The sequence below is a fragment of the Narcine bancroftii genome, chromosome 5 (genome assembly GCF_036971445.1).
Source record: "Narcine bancroftii isolate sNarBan1 chromosome 5, sNarBan1.hap1, whole genome shotgun sequence".
NCBI classification, from domain to species: Eukaryota; Metazoa; Chordata; class Chondrichthyes; order Torpediniformes; family Narcinidae; genus Narcine; species Narcine bancroftii.
Window position 1 is genome coordinate 14,572,355 of NC_091473.1, and position 20,644 is coordinate 14,592,998.

Genomic DNA, 20,644 nt, shown 5'->3' on the forward strand with positions numbered 1-20,644 from the left:
ATGTCCTTTCAGGCATAAAATCGCAGCACTTCGTCATCAAATTGCAACCAGCTGTCTTGCTTTGACCCAGCCCCTGTTAGAGTTACAGATCACAGAATAAAATTTCTCATGAAAATTCATTCACACCCTGCTGCTTCAAAACGCAGGATGCAGTGTTCCCATGGCAACTCAGAACCTCTCCCCTGATTTGTGTCAGTGGTCCTTCCACCAGCCAAAGGCCATTTACAGGCCTGTCATTCGGAGGATAGGGTGCTGCTCACACCCCGGACCAAAGCAGAGGAAGCAATTTAATTTTAATCCATTGCCAGTGGGAAACTTGAGCCATCAGCAGACCCATCTGATTCACTTTCTATTGACTTCACAGGAAGGTGAAACAAGAACACGTCAATTGACAAGGGAGCGGATGGAACTGCCAAGAATAAGTACACAGAAATCTGATGTCATGAACACTATTAGCTTTAATTCTAGTTTCTCTCTCTCTCTCTCTCTCTCTCTCTCTCTCTCTCTCTCTCTCTTTCTCTCTCTCTCAACCCCTTACCTCACACTTAGGATATAGATGACTTTGAGAGTCAAGATCTGGGGTGGGCATTATGAGTCAATGGAGTTAGTGGAGTGCAGGCTCAGGGAATGGAGATGAAGGGTAAGATGGTGGTTATCTCCCACCTCATAGTCCATCCACAGGATCCTTCCCCACAATGTCTATTAATCCCACATGACAATGTGTTCTGGGCCCCCTTTCATGCATTCTCTTCACCTCCCCATAACCTTTCTGGAATACCACTGATCTTCCTGAGATCAGACCCTTGACTGCCCCATGATCTGTGCCCAGGCTCCTGTGACCAGCTCGGGAATTGCTCCCTATAGTCTGCCACTGATCCTACAGTACACTATGTCCCCAGGGGCAGTGCCAGATTAACTTAATCGTAAAAGTAGCATATGCTACAGGGCCAGCATTCTCAAGGGCCCCGCACTAAATGCTTGCAAGCGATCAATTCCGATTCGGTAATTCTGCACATGCTCTATTATTACAGTACTATACTGCCTTCAACTTTTTTGAACAACTGGACTTTAAGGTTAGAGATTTTAGCCAATTATCACCTTTAAACAGGGTTATTATTTTAACACTAATTAGTGGGAGTGTGGTATCTATATGAGACATATATGACACATAAATACGAAGGTATTTGAAAGTGAAGTCATAATCACTGCACAAAGATGAAAATGGAAATGGAAATGCGCCTTAGCTGAAAACTTAAAACAAGCCTCAGGCCCTCAGTCAGCTAGTTGGTTTGTTTACATGTCAGGGGAGCTGCATGCTGCAAGGCACGTAATCATTATGAACGTTATTAATAACAAGACAGGAATAAATAATTTTGTTCAAATTTAACTTTACTGAATTAGTTAAGTATGTGTCCAGACTGATGAGCATTATGTAAAAGTGTGGTGTGATGTGATAAAGTGGTGTGGATGTGGTTAGTGATGAGAAGATGTGGTGGATGTTTCAACAGTTTTATGTGGTGTGGCCCAGTTCATATTTTATTGCAGAAAAGCTGTGTAAAAGTGCTTTTGTTGCATCTGCATGAGCCGACCACCTGGTATCTGATGTTCTTTTCACAGTGGGAAAATGGGCACCACCATCAGATAATGCAGCAGAAAGGAGATCCCACCGATGGGTAGAAGCAGAAAAATTATGTACAGGCTTCCTGCAAATTCAAAGAAAATTAATGCTGGTCGTGCACATTCTCCAACCAAATTTAGTGAATGTGCAAAATGTCAAATGTCATCCGCAAACTTATTCAGCTCTTTAATTCGTGCTTGTAAGCCACTGTACTTGCCACTCATGTTGCTGGCATGTCATAACTTTGACCATGGCAGTCTTTTATATCAATGTAATTTCCCTTTAGTATGAATTATGTCCCCTTCCTTTGTTTGCATGAGTATATGCCCTGCCAGAGGAGGGTCAAACTTGGCCACTAATTCTCACAATTACAAGTCATTTCCATTATGAGGAGACCCAACAGTTTCATCATTACCGCGAAATGAAAGACCTTGTTCTTCTAGAAGCATAGTGACATCCAATATTTCCGGCTCTACTGTTCATTGCTATCTGCAATGGGAAAAAAAATCTATGAAATATGCATTTAAAAACAAAGTTTATGTAAATAAGCATGTGAACTTCAGGAAATGAAAAGGTTTGATTTGGCGAGCAGCAAGCCAAGACCATATCAACAGTTTATTTTACAAAATCTAAGTAGCAGTATTAACAAAGACTAGTGAACAATGACAAATTTATGTGACTGTTGTAGCTGTGAACACGTGAGGATCACATTCACTCAACAACCAACTAGGAACTGCATTGTGAAAATTATCTGTTTAGTTGCTTATTGAAACTTAATTCAATTGGGAAATACAGGTTGAACCTCACAGTCTAATCCGAGCTTTGATGTTCCTGAGCTGGTTCGGACTACAGAAAATCAGGGAAAAATAAGGAAATGAAAATATCATGTCTTGGATGAATTTCCAAAGAACAATGATCAGAAGGCAATGTCCACAACAGGCTCGTGGCCTACTTTCAACCATGAAGAAGTTAGAAACAGGAATAATGGTCATATTATGGGAATAAATATTAGTGTTTTCAAATCTTCTGCCCAAGACTTGAACACCGCTTGTGCACTCTATGAATCCTTGCATGGATATATTCAAGCTATGTGATCTACATTTTCAGACATTGAGCAAAAAGCCAAGGATCTGACTGAGTGAGAAGATTATCAACAACAAACTCGAAGAGAACACAAGCAACATCGTAGTATGATTATTTCAGCGGTTCCAGCGCTCTAAATCCACTTATTGAATCTCAAATGCATTATCTGACATTGAAAAGCAAACATTTCTTGCCATTATTGATAGTTTGTTTTCTGCCCTGTCAAAACACCAGAAAACTTATCAAAAGTTGAATGGTGTTTTTGGATTCCTTTATCAGTTACAGTCGTTTACACCTGAAGAGATTGTAAAGAGGTCATCAAATCTTATCAAATCATATTCCGGAAGAACTGCAAGAAAGTCTTGGTGAAGAATTTGTGCAGTTTGCTGAACTGCTTTAAAACTGATCTTGCTTCTCATATTGACGCCAAACAAGACCTTGTTGAGTTACAGTTTTGCCATTTGATAACTGAAGATTCTTTGGAGTCTTGTTTTCCAAATGTAGAAATTGCCTTGCGCATCTATTTGTCACTCATGGTTACCAACTGCAGTGGAGAACGCTCATTTTCAAAAGTGAACAGGATTAAAGATGAACTAATGAGCACCATGGGTCAAAGCAGACTGAACAATCTCACTCTAATGAGCATTGAACATGAACTTGCGTGAAACTGACATCTCCAGTATCAACAAATTTGCTCATCCTAAATCTAGAAAAACTTTTAAATTGTAATTTTGTTACTTTTGACATTTGAAATAGATCCCTATTTCAAATAGATGTAAATTATACTATTATTGAATTGTCAAACATATTTGTCGTATTTTCTGGCTGTAGAGCAAATGAAAAATAATAATTACTTTACTATCCAAGTAAAAAATGTATGTTTTAATATTTATGTGTATTTTTTTTTAAATTTAGGGGCCTTTTATAACATATGCGACAAGCCCTGCACTAGCTTAATCTGGTCCTGCCCTGGGGCTCTCCACAGACCTGTTAACTGGCTCTTTAGAGATCTGTGGCCTAGACTCCACATGACAGTCTGCACTCACCTCCCAATCTCTCCACCGCAATACACAGACATGCTGGAGAAATTCAGCAGGTCACATTGCATCCATAGGAAGTAGAAGGTAACTAATGTTTTGGATATGAGCCTGGCATCTGCAGACTTTCATGTTTAATTCCAATCTTTTCACTATCTCCAAACCTCCATCCCTATGCCTCCAGCTTTCCAATGAAGCTCCGCAAGCCCTAGGGTGGGATTGCCCACTGTCTCCAGGCCTCCTTGCTGTTCCCTCCCCAGAACCACGGGCCCCGTCAGCTGATTCCTCCAAGTCCAATGCCACAATCGGAGAAGATTTGCTAGGCTGTTGCCAGGATTTGAGGAACGGGAAAAGGTTAAACAGGTTAGGACTTTACTCCCTGGAGTGGCAGAGAATGAGGGGGGGATTTGATAGAGGTGTACAAAATTATGATGGGTATAGATGGAGTAAATGCAAGTAGGATTTTTCCACTGAGGCCAGGTAACATAGGAAATGGAGGAGTAAAACTCCAAAGTCAGCAGATGCAATGATTGAAGTAAAAACCCAATGTTGGAGAAACTCAGCAGTTCAAACAGTGTACTTTATATAGCAAAGATAAAGATACATAACCATCATTTTGGGCCTGAGCTCCTCTTCAAGGTATGAGCAAAATATAACCAGGTGCCTGAATAAAATTGTGGGGGTGGGGAGGGGCAGGGGCAAGGGGAGGAGCACAGACCCACATGCAGGAGGCAATAGCTGGATAAGGGAGGGAAGGCTCAGCAAAAACAGAGGGGGGGGGATAGCCCTATGAATGGAGAGGGAAAGGGCGGAGAGCTGGAGGGATAGGGATGAGATAGAGAATGGGGAATGGTCTAGCAGAAACCGGAGGAGATGATGTTAATGCCATCTGGTTGGAGAGTGCCCAGATGAAATATTAGGTTTTGCTCTTCCAGTTTTCTTGTGGCCTTGGTTTAACAGTGCTTAAGGCCATGGACAGACATGTCAGTGCATAGTAGGGCACAGAATTGAAATGGTTGGCCACTGGGAGATCCCTGTCATTGATGCACACAGAGGGAAGGTGCTCAGCAAAGCAATCTCCCAGAACTCTCAGATGCAGAGAATGCCACAATAGGAGCAGTAGATGACTCCTACAGATTCAAAATTGAAGTGTTGCTTCACTTCATGTGGGCTCTGAATGGTGGTGAGGGAGGAGAATGGGTATGTGTGGCACCTCCAGGGGAAGGTGCCAAGGTGGTGACTATTCGGAAGGGATAAGTAAATGAGGGAGTCATGGAGGGAGCGGACCCTACGGAAGGTGGAGGTGGGAGGATAGGGAAGATGTGTCTGGTGGTGGAATTATTTTGCTGATGACAGAAATTGCGGAGGATCATATGTTAGATGTGAATGCTGGTGGAGTGGTAGGCAGGGACAAGGGGAATTCTCTTATGTGCCTGGGTGCAGAAGGGGCCAAGACAAATGTGTGAAAAATAGATTAGATGCAGGTAAGGGCTGAGTTGATGTAGAACATGGGTTCAGGGTGAAAGGAGAGACATTTAGGGAGAACATTAGGAACATGTGGTGATATGGCTGAATGTACTGGCTGGCCCACCCTCCGGGGGTCTCCCTACCTTAGCTCTTCCTTTGATCCTTCCCATTGACCCCTGGCCATAAAGGTCGAGTCCCCTCTCCTTCCCACTCATTTTCCTAGCCTAGACCTGGGACAGAAGTCTCTTTCTTAATAAAGCCTATCATTCCCCTCAGTCTTCTGCCTGCATCATTATTGGGCTACCGATAACGCCCAACAGAACATTAGGGAGAACCTCTTAATGCAGAGAGAGATGAGAAGGTGGAACGAGCTGCCAGCTGAAGTAGTGAATACACGCACAATTTTTACATTTAAGAAACATTTGGAAGATAGGAAGAGTATGGAGGGATATGGCTCAGGTGCAGGTCAATGGAACTGGGCAGAATAATAGTTCAGCATGCATTAGATGGGCTAAAGAACCTGTGTTCTGTGGTTCTATGGATCTAATCTGCATTTTGTCTGCTGCCTCCTCTGTGACCTCTCCATCGACTTTAGACGACTTGCCTGCTGTCGCTCCTAATATTGTCTGTCAATGGACTCCACATCACTTGTCTATGGTCCTGGGGCATCGAATTGTTAATCCCCTTCTCCACCCTTGTAAGTCTGTCTCACATCCCCTGCCTCTTGTCACTGCTGCTAGAAGCCCTCATCATGGGTTTGGTTTGGCTCCTCTGGACTTGGAAATTCCCCTCCTTCCACCCTCTTTGTCATCCATAAGAGATAGATCACGCCAAGCCTTCATCACCCTTTGCTTCCATGCTTGCTGATCTATGTGGCCTCTCAGTTCAGCAAGGATTCAGTTTTAAAACTCCCATTTCCCAATATTCGCCTCTCTCTGCTCGATAGTCTCCCAGAGTTCTCCAAAGTATCAAACCCATTGATACCACTGATGGCTATGCCAGGGAAGAGAGGGTGGGGAAGGCATTGGGTAGGAGTGTCCCCTATTACTTTTCTCTTCTACTCTCCCACTCATATCCACCTTGAATCTCAACAGTACTCCTTCCCCTGCCCCTTTCTCCCTCCTCTCCCCACATTTTTATTCAGGCACCTGCCTAGCTTTTGCTCATACCTGGACAAAAGGCTCAGCTCTGAAATGTTGGTTACCCTTCAATTTCTATGGATGCTGCAAGACCTGCTGAGTTTCTCCAGCACTTTTGTGTATTACGCTACAGTCATACCATCTGCAGACTTTCCTGTTGAACACAGTATCTTTGACCAACTCACATCAGGAAGGAGGTATTGAAATCAGGTCTGGGAAATAGCTTCTTCCCACAGGCTGTGAAATTGATGAACTGTATCCTGTAACAGACTAAAGCATTATATATGTTTATTTTAAATTTGTGCATACTGTACATCTGATTACCATGTGATGTGTATTGTGTGTGTATGTATATACACTGTGATTCAGAGAAAAACTGTTTCATCTGGTTGTCTATGTACAGTTAGACGATAACTTGAACTTGAACTTGAAGCCCTTCCAGCTCTTCCTCTTCATTACTTGGATTCTAAAATCTGCCTGTGTATTCTGTCCCAACTAGCTACATGGTTCATAAAATCAATCAGGCTGATTTCCACTTCACGGGCTAGTTTCAAATGACTCATAATCTCTCCATTGCTATTCTGAGTTTTAAAATAGCTTCAACAAAATATCACCATCCTAAATATGGTTTCTCCAAATTTGGAGAACTATTTCTCTTCTCTTATTATTGTTCTGCATGATATAGACAGCAATGCCATTGATTTGTCGAGGAAAATCCTAAGAGTTTCTACAGGTATATTAAGAGCAAAAGGATAGTAAGGGACAAAATTGGTCCCCTTGAAGATCAGAGTGGCTGGCTTTGTATGGAGCCAAAAGAGATGGGAGAGATCTTAAATTTTTTTTTCATCAGTAGTCACTCAGGAAACAGGCACTGTTGTGGGAAATAAGGAAAACAAGCGGTGAGGTCATGGAATCTAACAGATTAAAGAGGAGGAAGTGCTTGCTGTCTTAAAGCAAATAAGGGTGAATAAATTTCCAGGGCCTGACAAGATATTCCCTTGGATTTTGAGGGAGGCTAGTGTAGAAATTGTAGGAATTCTGGCAGAAATATTTAAAATGTCCTTAGCCATGGGTGTGGTACTGAAAAATTGGTGGGCAGCTCACGTTGTTCCACTGTTTAAAAAAGGATCTAAAAGTAACCGTGGAAATTATAGGTCGCTGAGCCTGACGTCAGCAGTGGGTAAGTTATTGAAGGTGTTCTATAGATGTGGTATACAATTATTTGGATAGCCAGAAACTGATTAGGGATAGTTAACGTGGCTTTGTGTGTGGTTGGTCATTTTTAACCAATTTTGTAGAGTTTTTCGAGGATGTTAGAGGAAAGTTGATGAAAGAAACGCTGTGGATGTTGTCTACATGGACTTTAGTAAGGCCTTTGACAAGGTCTCACATGGGATGTTATCAGGAAGGTTCAGAAGGCTGGTATTCATGGTGAAGTAGTGAAGTGGATTCAACAATGGCTGGACGGAAGATGCCAGAGAGTGGTGGTGGATAAATGCTTCTCAGACTGGAGGCCTGTGACTAGTGGTGTGACTCAGGGATTGGTGCTGGGACCATTGTTGTTTGTCATTTATATCACTGATCTGGATGATAATGTGGTAAATTGGATCAGCAAGTTTATAGATGGCACTAGGATTGGAGGTGTTGTGGACAATGAAGAATGTTTTCAAAGCTTGCAGAGAGATCTGGATCGACTGGAAATTTGGATTGAAAAATTGCAGATGAAATTTAATGCAGACAAGTGTGAGGTATTGCACTTTGGAAGGATAAACCAAGAAAGGACATACACAGTGAATGTAGCATTATGAGGAGTGAGGTAGAATAGAGGGACCTCAGAATACTGAAACATAATTCCCTGAAAGTGGTATCACAGATGGATATGGTTGTAAAGAAAGCATTTGGTATATTGGCCTTCATAAATCAAATTATTGCGAATGGGAGTTGGAATATTACAGTAAAGTTTTATAAGACATTAGTGAGGGCAGATTTGGAGTATTGTGTGCATTTTTGGTCACCTAACTACAGGAAAGATATCAATAATTCAGAAAGAGTGCAGAGAAGATTTACTAGGATGTTGTCCATACTTCAGGAACTGAGTTACAGGGAAAGGTTAAACAAATTAGGACTTTACTCCCTGGAGCATAGAAGAATGAGGGGAGATTTGATAGAGGTATTTAAAATTATGAGGGGGATAGACAGAATAAATGTAGATAAGCTTTTTCTACTGAGTATAGGTGAAATAAAAACCAGATGACATGGGTTAAGAGTGAAAGGGGAAAGGTTTAGGGGGAACATGAGAAGGAACTTCTTCACACAGAGAGTGGTGGGAGTGTGGAACAAGGTGCCAACTGAGGTAGTGAATAAGGCTCAATTTTAACATTTAAGAAGTATTTGGGCAGGTACATGAACGGGAGATGTATGGAGGGAGATGGACTGGGTGCAGGCCAGTGGGACTAGGCAAAAGAAAATGGTTCGGCACAGCTAGAAAGGCCGAAGGGCCCTGTTTCTGTACTGTGGTTCTACATGGTTCTACATATGTGGGAAATCAGTTAGTGTGGAAATTGGTGGGCATCTGAATAAGTTTAAACCATTCAAAGGGGTTTCCTAAATTATATCTCAGAGTTCACTTCAAAATATGGCCAATGAGTAGAGATTTGATAGAAGTATTTAAAATTATAAGGGGTATAGATGGAGTAAAATTGCAGAAAGGGAAGGGAGATGGATGATGTGAAAGTTAGAGATAGTTTTAAGTGCTGTGCAAGTATAGGAAGCAGGTGTCATGGTTACTGCGACTCTATTGCAGCACCAGAGACCTGTGATCAAGTCCACCACTGTCTGTAAGGAGTTTGTACATTCTCCCAGTGTCTGCGTGGTTTCCTCCGGGCATTCTGGTTTTCTCCCATGTTGTAGAGATGTCTGGGGGTTGTTGACTAATTGAGTGTTTTTGAGCAGTGTGGGCTCGTGGGCTTTTACTGTGCTGTATCGCCAAATTAGATGAACAGTGAAAGGACCAGAGTTTGCCATCCTTCCCACTGGTGTAACATGGATTTGTTATAGGTGGTCAGCGGGTGAAAGCAGGTAGGAACTGCTGAGGGAGATGATACTAAGATATCAGTACAATTTAAAAAGTGCAGAGAAGGTTTACAAGGATTTTGCTGGGACTTGGGGAGCCGAGTTATAGGGAAAGGTTAAATAAATTAGGACTTTATTCCCTAGAGTGTCAGAGAATGAGGGGGGATTAGATTAAGGTACACAAAATTATGAGGGGTATACATAGAGCAAATGAATGCAGGTTTTTTCCACTGAGTTTAGATGAGACAAGATCTAGAAGACATGGATTAAACGTGAAAGTTAAGGTGTTTAAAGGGAACATTACAGGAAACTTCTTCATGCAGAATGTGGTGAGAGTGTAGATCAAGCCGCCAGAAGGCTAAATTTTGGCATTTAAGAAAAATTTGGATAAGTACATGGATGAGAGGGGTGTGGAGGCTTAGGGACAAGATACAGGTCGATGCAATTAGACAGAGCAGTTCAGCCCAAATTAGCTGGGTCAAAGGGCCTGTTTCTGCGCTGTAGTGCTCTGTGCACCTAACTGGCTACAAGGGACAATCTAAAGGCCACTATGCTGATGGAGGATCTTCTTTTGTACATCTGCTGTGCCATCTCCCATCCACATGATCACTACTCCAGTAGCAGTGTCACAGTGCGAAACTAGCCCAGTAGTGAAGCAGGTTACTGAAGCCCCACTAAATCAGTTGACAAACCACTGAACCAAAAGCTTCAGAACCAAAAATCACTGTCCTCCTCCTTCTTCCTTTTATTTTGGAGGTTTTGTTCTGATGTGAAGATTTATGCAAGTGTATAAGCAACACAGCCAGCGTTGAATCAAGAGCTTTCTTTGCTTTGTAGGGATATTCTTTTCCTTCCAGTAACCTTCCAGATGATCAAACATTGGAAGAATTTGAACAAACACCAAGACTTTGAAAAAGATATTCAGATATTCTGCTGCAGGAAGCAATTGTGATGGTTCCATGTTTTAAGGCTGAATTCTCACTGTGCCCTTTTCGAGTCTAAACGCTTTATTCAGCTCCTTCTCTTCAATTCGGCTGAATCGTTGTCCTGGAGCACTTATTTTTGTTGAAAGCCTGGTTTGCTTTAATTGCCAAATGATCCCATCAGAGCTGCAGCCTGCAGTATGCTTCTTTTGCCCATGGGTTGGTAGACTTAAAATCAGAGCTGCCTTGAAGCTAAACAGCATTTGCTCTGGCAATCCCTCCTGCACTCGATTTTTTTGGGGGGTTGGGGGGCTTATGTGTGGTTTGCATGTACCTCTGCCTCATGAAACCTTTTATGGATCAGTCACAACAATCTATGATAAAGCCTTGTTATCTCATTCAATCCCATCCATCCCATCAACTTCCAGGTCGAGCCCTACCCTCAGCTGCAATCATGGAGGGATACAATAGGGAAATGGGCCCTTTGGCCCATCAAATTCATGCTGGCCATCAGCCACTTTTTTTACCTTTTTAAAAAAAATTTGCTCCGCATTCTCATCAATATCCCCATCCTTCGCCCAGATTCTACCACTCAAACTAGAGGCAACTAACCTTTCAGGTCACATGGAAGGAAACCCACAGGGTCACAGGGAGGACGTGCAAAATCCACCCAGGCAGCTTTGGAGATCATGGTTGAACCTGGGCCACTGGCACTGTGACATGATGTCTATTAGCTGCTTCGCCAGGCTGCCCCATTATCTTTACCTCATTTCCAGAGACCTATCATCTTTTGCAAAAATAAATAATTTCTGGTCTGTCCTAAACTATGGAAATAAGCTTATCTATTACACCACCCCCACAGGGGAACCATCTAATTTATCTTAATTTCCAATATGTTTTGACATTACTCTCATCCGTTTATATCTAGCGCTCTATTAAATACATGGCCAATTGGCTCACTTCCACTGTCAGTGTTCTGATAACACTTCACGTGAAAGGTCTCACTATCTCCTTCATGCTTCCAGTACTCACCTGATGCTTGTAGCCTTTATCACAGAATATTTATGAAGCACCAGAATTCATAGCAAAGTTTGTAAAATGCTTGCAGCTCTTAACCAATGCCTTAAAATGCTATTGCAAATTTCTTACGACGTCAGCTCTAATGGATCCTTTGAATACCATGTTGAAACTATTCATTCAAAGTACAAAAGCCTCATTAATGAAAAGGTGAACTAAGGGAAATACAAAGAGGAAACTAACAGATGGTCATCAGATGCGCTGCTACAGGCAGTACAGAAATAGTAAGAGGATGCTTTAGAAATCCTTAGTTTATGTGTTGAGAAGCATTGATGCCCCAGAGCTCTCCTGCTGTTTCCCGCTCCTATGTGGGTCTCCCTCAAGATTGCCTTCTCCTCCTAGCTGACCTTGAATTTACTTGACCTCTGTTACCTAACCAGCTGCAGCAGATTAGTACTTATTATGACATAGAAGAAAGCCAATTGGCCCATCAGGCCCACATCAGCACCCGGTGGAGCAACTTCATCTATTCCATTCCTTTTCTGTCATGCATCTTTACTCTCTATCTACTCCCCTTGGGGGATTTCGCTGTCAATATACATTCAGGAGTAATTTACAACAGCCGATTCACATCCCCAATGTGCTTTAGCTTTTGAGGGGGAACCCTGAACCACCAGGGAGAGACCCATGCAGTTGTGGGGAGGTAATACAGCCACCACACGGACAGCTCCCAAGGTCTGGATCTAGCCCAGTCAGGGAGAGGTGCGATGAAGCAGCTCCAACTGCTGGATGACCCTGCTGCCCTGATGCCAGTTCATCATTTCATGCTCAAGGGCAACGAGTGTCAGACTGGGCACCGGCACCCAGACCCTGGACTTGGATTAAAGGCAACACCAAGATCCAAGCAGCCACTCTGAACATCAGTTGTGAATGCACATCGCTGCAGCTTCGATAAAGACTGAAATCTAAAATAATATCAGATCAGATTCTATTTATTGTCAAGTGTGTAATATTACACCAAATTGCTTTTAGTCTGCCATAAGGCTGATGCACCATCAATTAATTCAAAGACTAGAAGTTATAGAGAAACTGATAGCCTTTTATTGACAACAGACTGGAGGCACGTCCATGCTGGTGGACTGTCCTGGACTGAGGAGGGAGATGTGGCGCAGTCACCTTTATTCAGGAGTCTGTGGGAGGAGCTTCAGGCACAGTCAGCAAGGGGCGTATCCTAACACAACCCTGTAGCGGTGGCTACACTGCTAACTGAAGGATTGAGTTCAGTGAGCAAAAACTGATTTATTGAAGGCTGCCTGGCTGGTCTTATACTCCCAGCCCGGACCTGGCTAAGAACCGCGCTGGGGGGCCCCGATCTCACGGGGGAATCACATGGGTCCCCAAGCGCAGGCTTCTGAACCCGGTGCCGAGGTCGGGAGGAAACCCCCAACGGCGCCATTTTGGCCGGCTGCCCCACCATGTGCATGACAAGCAGGGCCAGTTCGCCTGCCTAATGGCATACTGCCACAGCCCAATATATATGCAGTGGTTTACCACAAAGACACACAAAGAATCGCCAATGGCATTACCTCTTACAGTCAGAGAAAGAGAAGCAAAAGAGAGTCCCCAAGAGTCAAAATCCCATGGATTCACCTCTCGTGTTCCCGCAGCCCCTGCAGTTTCACAAGACTCCAGTTCGGTTTCAGCTCATTTCTCCAGTACCTTTGTATATTGCATAGTTAGAGGGTAGTAAATGTCAAAGCACAAGAAAACAGTCAGAAAGTGCAACCAACTGACCCTCAGTTGTCAGACAGTAATGGGCCACAGTATCTACTTGTTAAAGCACTCTCTCCTCTTCCACCAACTTTGACCCATGTCTGCTGGAGGATTAGAATGTAGGTCCACAGACATCATCTGGTGTCCCTCGTCCTGCCATTTCTCCTTTGAATGAGGGACCAAGTACGAGTGAATTAGCTGATCACCGGTCCCATCCTGTTCCCAGATGTCTAGAGGTAACAATCACGAGCAGAAATCCTGGTGATTATTGTGCCATCTGTGCCCCAGGTAAGCTGGCTCAAACTGCCTGATGTCCCCAGGACCATCTTTGAACTGAATGGTTTATTGTCACATGTATCAAGATACAGTGAAAAGCTTTGCTCTGTGTGCTATCCATGCCATCATAATTACAGAAGATAATTAAATAATAAAACAAGTGCAGGGTGTGGTGTTGCAGTAAGTCAAAGAGTGCATGGTACAGTGTTGAGTAGGTTATAAGATATCAAGAAAAGTACAGTTAAAACTGCAATATCATCATCTTTTACAAATGATAGGTTCATTCAAGAGTCTGATTACAGCAGGAAAACATCTTGGATGAATCTGCATAGTGTAATGTCTGCAGCTATCCTGGATGATATCTATGGTGTCTTTAAGGTCATTGACCAGAAGCATTACCCTCTTTCTAGAAAATGTTGCCGAGGGTCACTTTTAAATCTTTCCCTTTCACCTTTAACCTATACCCTCTGGCTTTTGATTCCCTCACCCTGGGGAAAAGACTATAGCTCCTTTTCCACTGGCACCCTGTCCTAGGAATTAAATGGGACAGGGTCCGATGGAAAAGGTACATTGTCCAAATGCCGGCGCCAAATGATGTCATTTCGCACCGGGGATTAACTATATCTTCCTCTACTCACATCCCTGACATTTGTTGACGCTGGCGTCCTGATAAAACCAGTGGAAAAGGGAGAGCAGAAAGTCACCCATTTCCAATTGAAGGTAGAACACTCCGATCACCAGGGATGAGTTGTGTTCAGTGGAAAAGCAATTAGTGCCCCAGTTAAGGGTGGCCCAGTGGAAACGAATCAAAGAGCTTCCTATCGCGGGAGCACTTCACAGCCAATTAACTGGGATGCCAGTGGATTATTCACCTTATCTATGCCCTCATGATTTTAAGTGCCCACATAAGTTTCCCCTTAGAATCCTATGCTGAAGGAAGGAAGTCCTTGCCTATCCAGTTTCTATTTATAATTCAAGCCCCTCCAGTCCCAGTAACATCCTTGTGAATCTTCTCTGCACCTTTTCCAGGTTAATGATATCTTTACTATCAGAGAGCAGCAGATGTACGTATAATACTCCAAATGTGCACTTACTCAGATTGTCCATTTGTCTCCTGATGTCCCATTGTACTCATTGCTATGACTGATGAAGTTCAATGTGCCAAACACCTCCTTCACCAGAGAAACACAAAAGCTGTAGACGCTGAAACCTCAAGCAAACAATGAGAAGCTGAAGGCACTCAATGGGTCAGACAGAGTCCATGGAGTGAAATGGTCAGTCAATGTTTCAGGTTGGAACCCTTTATTGAGACCGAAGTAAAAGGGGCATGGTATTATTATTATTATGAGTGAGGAGAAGAAACAGAGGAAGGAGCCAGAAGGCGATGGGTTATTGGATGGAAGGTGAGAGAGCAGAGAGCCAAAGGCCACTGGGGTGGAAGAAGTTAGAGAGCAAAGTAATAACAGATATCGGTAAGGAAGAAATGGAAACAGTGGATCCATGTAAACCTAAAGGAACCCTCACTGATTTTTCAAGGTAACCCTCCCTACCTGTATCTTTTTCCACTGTATCTATCTCTTTTCTTACCTGCCCTTATTCTCCCCCCCCCACTTCCTAGCAGTCTCCCCCTCTACTTGTCTCTCCAGCTCTCCCACCTATTGACCAATTCCCTATCACGTCAGGTCCTCTCCCCCAACTTCTTTCCCCCTCTTTATAAACATAACATCATCCCCTTTTTAATTCCGTCTCGATGAAGGCTCACGACCTGCAGATGCTGCCTGACCCGTTGAGTTCCTCCAGCAGCTCAATGCATGCTGACCCTGCTACGTCCGTTCTCTTTCTCAACAATGGACTCAGCACCAACCCCTGTGGGCTACCGTCCATTCTCCACCACCACACTGGCCATTTTGGATCCAATTGTCTCCTTCAGCCTTCATATTTCCAGCAGCTGCAGCTCTTCCCGATTTAAAACCTTTTGTTTTGAAAGATTTACCTGCAGTGGAAGGTGGAGATACTGGAGTTCATTGTCAATCTCAGCCTGTTCCTCTTTTGTTTTTTACGGAGGTTTTATTAGTAAGAAAAACCCCTAGTTGCCTTCTGGATATCTCAGGAAGGAGCACAGAAGAGAGTAAAAGGGATGAGAAAGTTCAGATTGATAGACTAATTTTTAAAAAAAATACAGTGTGAAGGCATAAGGAGTCAACCCAACAAAAATGATCCTATCCAAATGAACCATCTGCTGATTAAAAGTCCACACAGCAAATGGGCACCATTCTACTGGGATCCATTATGTAACCCTGAAGAAACAGAGGCGACCACTGAAAAAAGATTTATAAAATGCCCTCAATTCATTTTTTTATGTAAAGCAGTTATGATTTTAATAAAAGTGTTTTAAGAATCATAAATGAGCAATGGGACATGGCAACAAATAATATATTAAAGAGACAGGAATATTACCCAGAATATCTGCACAGAGCTTAAAATATAGTAAAGGTAAGAGAACAGCAGAATTAAAAATATATTAAGGAATTAAAAATGCAAAATGGAACTAATCCAACTTTTCCAAACTGGAATGTGAATCACAACTAATGACACAAGCTATTCCTCCTCTGAAACCCACATTTTTCACTCTTAAAGCAACCACTACATGGAGTGTTAATGGATTGTGTCTGCTGCTCATGGAGCTGCATGGTTTGGAAGGCTTCAAAACCATTGTAACTTGCACCAGGATCATAATCCAGGAAGATTCCACGATTAAATAGTAGCACCCTGGATGCTAGCTTTAACTAATAAAATCATAGGACACGGCAATGCAGAAAACAGGCCATTTGGCCCCTCTAGTCTGTGCCAAAAACATCATACTGCTAGTCCCACTGACTTGCACCCATTCCATAACCTCTCCCATCCATTTATCTATCCAATTTATTCTTAAAACTTAAAAGTGAGCTTGCATTTACCATGTCAGATGGCAGCTCGTTCCACACTCCCACCACTCTCTGAGTGAAAATGTTCCCCCTATAAACTTTTCTTCTTTCACTCTAAAGCCATGTCCTATTGTATTAATCTTTTTGAATCTAAGAGCCTACTCGCATTTACTCTGTCAGTACCCCTCATAATTTTGTCAACTTCTATCAAAACTCACCTCATTCTTCTAATCTCCAAGGAATAAAATCCTAACCCATTTAATCTTTCCCTGTAAAAACTCATGAAGACCCAGCAATATCTTAGTAAATCTTCTCTGCACTCTTTCAACCTTACTGATATCATTCCTGTTGTTTGGCTACTAGAACTGCACACAATATTCCAAATTTGGCCTAAAAATGTCTTAAACAACTTCAACCTAACATCCCAACTCTTATATTCAATACCTTGATTTATAAAGGCTAAGATGTCAAAAAAGTTCTTCACAACCCTGTCCACCTGTGATGTCACTTTCAGGGAATTAGGTATCTAAATTTCCAGATCCCTTTGTTCCTCCACACTCCTCAGTGCCCTGCCATTTACCATGTATATCCTACCTTGGTTTGTCCTTCCAAAATGCAACACCTCACACTTTTCTGCTTTAAATTGCATCTGCCACTTTCTAGCCCATTTTTACAGTTAGTCCAGATCTCTCTGCAGTTTTGAAAGCCTTCCTTGCTGTCCTCAATGCCTTAAATCTTAGTGTCATCAGCAAATTTGCTGATCCAACTTCCCACATTATCATCCATATCACAATCCAGTAGGTTAGGGAAGGTTTGCATATAATAAAAAATGGTGGCACTGCCAAAGTTGCTAGAATGAACCCGGGAGAGCATTGAGTGGAGAGTGGAGACACAGCACTGCTCTAAAGCATTCAACTGCTCAATCCACGTTTACCTATCTCGGCTGCACCATTTCATCAGATGCAAGGATCGACAACGAGATAGACAACAGACTCGCCTTTGGAAGACTACACAAAAGAGTCTGGAAAAACAACCAACTGAAAAACCTCACAAAGATAAGCGTATACAGAGCCATTCTCATACCCACACTCCTGTTCGGCTCCGAATCATGGGTCCTCTACCGGCATCACCTACGGCTCCTAGAACGCTTCCACCAGCGTTGTCTCCGCTCCATCTTCAACATTCATTGGAGCGCTTTCATCCCTAATGTCGAAGTACTCGAGATGGCAGAGGTCGACAGCATCGAGTCCACGCTGCTGAAAATCCAGCTGCGCTGGGTGGGTCACGTCTCCAGAATGGAGGACCATCGCCTTCCCAAGATCGTGTTATATGGCGAGCTCTCCACTGGCCACCGTGACAGAGGTGCACCAAAGAAAAGGTACAAGGACTGCCTAAAGAAATCTCTTGGTGCCTGCCTCATTGACCACCGCCAGTGGGCTGATCTCGCCTCAAACCGTGCATCTTGGCGCCTCACAGTTCGGCGGGCAGCAACCTCCTTTGAAGAAGACCGCAGAGCCCACCTCACTGACAAAAGGCAAAGGAGGAAAAGCCCAACACCCAACCCCAACCAACCAATTTTCCCCTGCAACCGCTGCAACCGTGTCTGCCTGTCCCGCATCGGACTTGTCAGCCACAAACGAGCCTGCAGCTGACGTGGACATTTACCCCCTCCATAAATCTTCGTCCGCGAAGCCAAGCCAAAGACAAAGATAGGCTTTAAACGGCATGTTATAGGAATGTAGTGATATGACCACCAGCCTACTGCAGGGGGCGATCTCTGTACTTGTAGGAAGATCACTTAAGGGGCTGACAACGCCTGGCTGTCAATATGCTGACCTGAATATAAACCTGAGTCAGCCCCTCTTGAGCCTGTCACAAGGGGAGCCACAAAGGCTTGAACTGTTGTTCAGATTTTTACTGAAATAAAGCCTGTTGTAGTCTTTTGAGTTTTGTGCTTGCTTGCTGCTACTTCAACGCACCACAAAGAGGTGATATTTTAAAGTAAAATCCTGCAACAGCAGGGGCCTGTGCCCAAGATGATGGTACCCGTGCTTGGCAGAGGTCACGAGGGGATGAGAACTCTGGAAAGTAACGGACCTGCGCAGGGCACCAGAAACAGAGAGAAACACTCCTTCCCCTCCAATGGGAAGGAGAAGCGGAGGAGACCACCCAACATGGAAGGTGACCATGGTGGAGGAACAGCGAGGGGCTAAGTAGCTGAAGGACCCACACAGACTGCGGGCAACTTGTGGACCAGGGGCCCGTATAGGCTGTGGGCAGCTGGCGACTGGTATCGGAGCTGGGATTCGAGAGGATGCTGAGGGCAAGAAGGCCTCCCGAAGGGCTTTGGGTGTGTGGGAGATTTGGGTCTGGAACTCAGGTTGTCGATGAATTGAACGGGGTTCTATGCAGCTGCAGAGGCTGCGATAGTCCTGGAGGGAAGTCCACTGACTCAAAAGGGCCTCTCTATTATTTATTTTTCTCTCTTACTGTAAGAGGTGCCCTGATGACACTGATAAGAACTTCAGGCAGGAAAAAGGCAAGTTTGTGTAATGTTACATGTTCTGCAATAAATAAATCTTGGAACCTTGGAACAAATGCACAAATGGTGAAAGATTTGGCCATTCAATTCTTCAAGACTGCGTTACCATTCAATAAGATCATGACCGAGCTAATTATGACAAGATTTATAACATGTGTGTGATGCACAGACACTCAACATCTCTAAGAGGACTCAGAGAGGATAGATAGGTTAAATGCATGGGCAAGGTTCTGGCTGATAAGGTTGGTAATGTCAGGTCAACCATTTTTGAAGGAAAAATGGAAAATCTTGAAAATGAGTTATCGTCAGATACATGTACAATGCACATATGCACCAAATTCTTGTTGGAGCTGAACAGGTTCTATGCTGTGCAGAGTGTCTTGGGAGTGCTTGTGCATAAATCCCAAAAGCTTGGTCTGCAGCTGCGTTGGGTCATCAAGATGTTAACCTTCATTCCTGGTGGGATTGAATTTAAGAGCAGGGAGGTTTTGCTGCAACTACACAGGGAAGGGGTGAGGCTGCAGTTGTACTGTGTGTAGTTCTGGTCTCCTTACTTGAGAAAAGATATACTAGCTTTGGAGGTGGTGTAGAGGAAGCTCACCAGGTTTTCTCCAGAGATATGTGAGTTAACCTGTGAGGAGATATGTGTGGGTTAGTCTTTGGCATGTAGAACTATACTAACTAGAATACAGAAGAATGAGAGGGGGTCTTATAGAAACATACACGATTATGAAAGGGTAGATAGGATAAAAGCATGAAAGTTTTTCCCACTGGTAGGTGAGACTAGAACTAGGGGATATGGCCTCAAGATTCAGGGGAGCAGATTTAGGACAGAGATGAGGAGGGACTACTTTTCCCAGAAAAGTTCTCTGCCCAGGAAAACAGTAAAGACACCTCATTATATATCTGTTAGATAGAGCTTTGGTTGATTTTTGCATCAGCCAGATCAGCCATTAGCTTATTGAATAGCGGAGCAGTCTCTTTTTGATCTTCCCCCAACCCCATCTTATCTGTTAATTCTGCTTTAAAACTACTCAAACACTTGCTTCTCCAAAGGCTCATGAAGCTGTGAGAAAAATGTTCTTCTTCATCTCTGTCCTGTTTTTTTGAAGTACATCCAATTCTAGATTCTCCCACACCCACCCTGTCAAGAACCCTCTGGATCTTCCAAGTTAGCCTGAGCTTGTTTCAAACTGCATTGACAACAACCTAAATGAAATAGTAATGGTGAGAATCTCCCTGTAATTGTGTTGGAGACTGTAAATTTTTAAACATTGGTGTGTGCCTGAATGAAATATAAAGGTCTTACAAAAGGGTCCTATTATCATCCTCTCTTCCTTATCCAGTCCCTTCCCACCTATATCTGGGATATCTCCCATGCCCTCTGTTATATCTCTTCATTATTTTGGAGGCTTCTTAAATAACTAGAGATATAAGATTCAAATAACAGAAGAGACTTTACTTACTGGTGTCTTCCACAATCTCAGGAAACTGCTCACACACACTCATATACATATACCACTCTACAGTGGTGCACTAAAGTTACTATAGTGAGAAGGGTATATTCTTGCGTGGTTACAACTGCTGCCACCATGTTATGTCTCTGTGTTACTTGGGAGGCTTATTAAATACCTTAGAGATATAACGGTGGCATTTGCTGTTTCGAATGCACATCTTTTGGATACCCTTTTATTATGGGGTTCTCTGGGAATATCTGGTGGTAGAGTCTGAGTGGAAGGATGTTACTTTGTGATCCAGTATCCAGCTTCAACT

General features: G+C 43.3%; 1 protein-coding gene across 5 annotated transcripts in view; it reads right to left on the bottom strand.

The window, feature by feature from the left end:
• Positions 1–20,644, bottom strand: part of LOC138763152 (E3 SUMO-protein ligase ZBED1-like) — a 212,538-nt gene that overhangs the window by 17,789 nt on the left and 174,105 nt on the right. For all 5 annotated transcript variants that reach the window (XR_011357352.1, XR_011357351.1, XR_011357353.1 and 2 more), the window contains one exon: positions 2,034–2,107. The gene's annotated coding sequence lies outside the window, so the exon portion shown is untranslated. The remainder of the gene's footprint in view (positions 1–2,033; positions 2,108–20,644) is intronic.